Source organism: Epinephelus moara, chromosome 20, assembly GCF_006386435.1.
Source record: "Epinephelus moara isolate mb chromosome 20, YSFRI_EMoa_1.0, whole genome shotgun sequence".
Classification (NCBI taxonomy): Eukaryota; Metazoa; Chordata; class Actinopteri; order Perciformes; family Serranidae; genus Epinephelus; species Epinephelus moara.
Window position 1 is genome coordinate 2,320,099 of NC_065525.1, and position 1,172 is coordinate 2,321,270.

General features: G+C 46.6%; 1 protein-coding gene across 3 annotated transcripts in view; it reads left to right on the forward strand.

The window, feature by feature from the left end:
* ska1 (spindle and kinetochore associated complex subunit 1) overlaps window positions 1–1,172 on the forward strand; it is a 283,761-nt gene that overhangs the window by 11,193 nt on the left and 271,396 nt on the right. The window lies entirely within an intron of this gene.

A 1,172-nucleotide genomic window follows, 5' to 3' on the forward strand; every position in this document is an offset into this window, starting at 1 on the left:
CCGTTGATGGAGACGTTGTTGTCAGGAATGTCCTGGTGAAGCCATGTCTCAGTGAAGCACATCAGACTACATTCCTGGTACTCCTTCTGACTCCTGGCGACCGCTGTCAGCTCGTCCATCTTATTTGCCAGCGACCTCACGTTGCCCATGATGAGAGAGGGGAGACACGGCTTATATTTCCTCTCCTCCATAAGCCTCCGTTGTCTCAACCCTGCTCTTTTCCGCCGCTGTTTACTTCCTCCCCTGCATCCTCTGTGTGTTTTCCTCCACAGTTCAGCTGGTATCTCCGATGTTCCGGCCGCCAAGCCGGCCGGCCTCAGCGCAGTCAGCTGATCTCTGGAGTAAACAATGCGGCCATGAAGTTGTTGCGCAATGGTGCCGGGTCCGAATGAAATAAATAATTCCAGGGTGAGGAAAACGAGTAGGCTACAACTCTCTCAATCAGCATGTTTTGAGAGGGCGCAGTTTCAAAATGACAATCACAAAAAGCCAGCACAAATAGGCTACCAAACTTAATAAAGCAAAAAAGTAAGAAAACCGAGAAAACAAGCAGGAGCGACTGCAACAGGCTGCACGCGCGGGCGCATGCGCACTAGCATAAACGTCAGACCCGTGGTCGATGTTTTAATATAGAGCCCAGTTGAATGTGACTGAGGTCCGCTAGATGACAGCGGTGTCAGCCCTCATGTGTTTATGTTATCTTTGCATTCTTTTGCTTATTTAGGCCTATGTGTTTTTACCATTCAATAACGATTGTAATAATTTATTGTAATTTATTTATTGTAGGCCTATTTAAGGATTAATTGTATTTATTGTAGTATTTATTCAACAGCATTTCAAATATTGATTATCTGATATGAATTGTATACCTGCATGATGTCTGAAGTGTGGCTGAATAAAATTTTCCTCTTCACATCTGACCTGTTTGATCCCACTTATATTGGTGAGGACAGACATGAGAAACTGCTGTCAGTGTCATAGACCGCGGAACCGGGGGGGCCAGGGGGGGCATGGCACGGGTAACTTTTGTACTCTGACATAGAGGGCTGCATTGGGACCCGGCGGGACCCAACGCAAATAGTAATAGTCATTTTGATCCACACTCCACCAGTTGGTGGCGGTAATGGGCCAATTCGCTGTTTGCCAACCGCCATTAAACAGTAGAAGAAGAA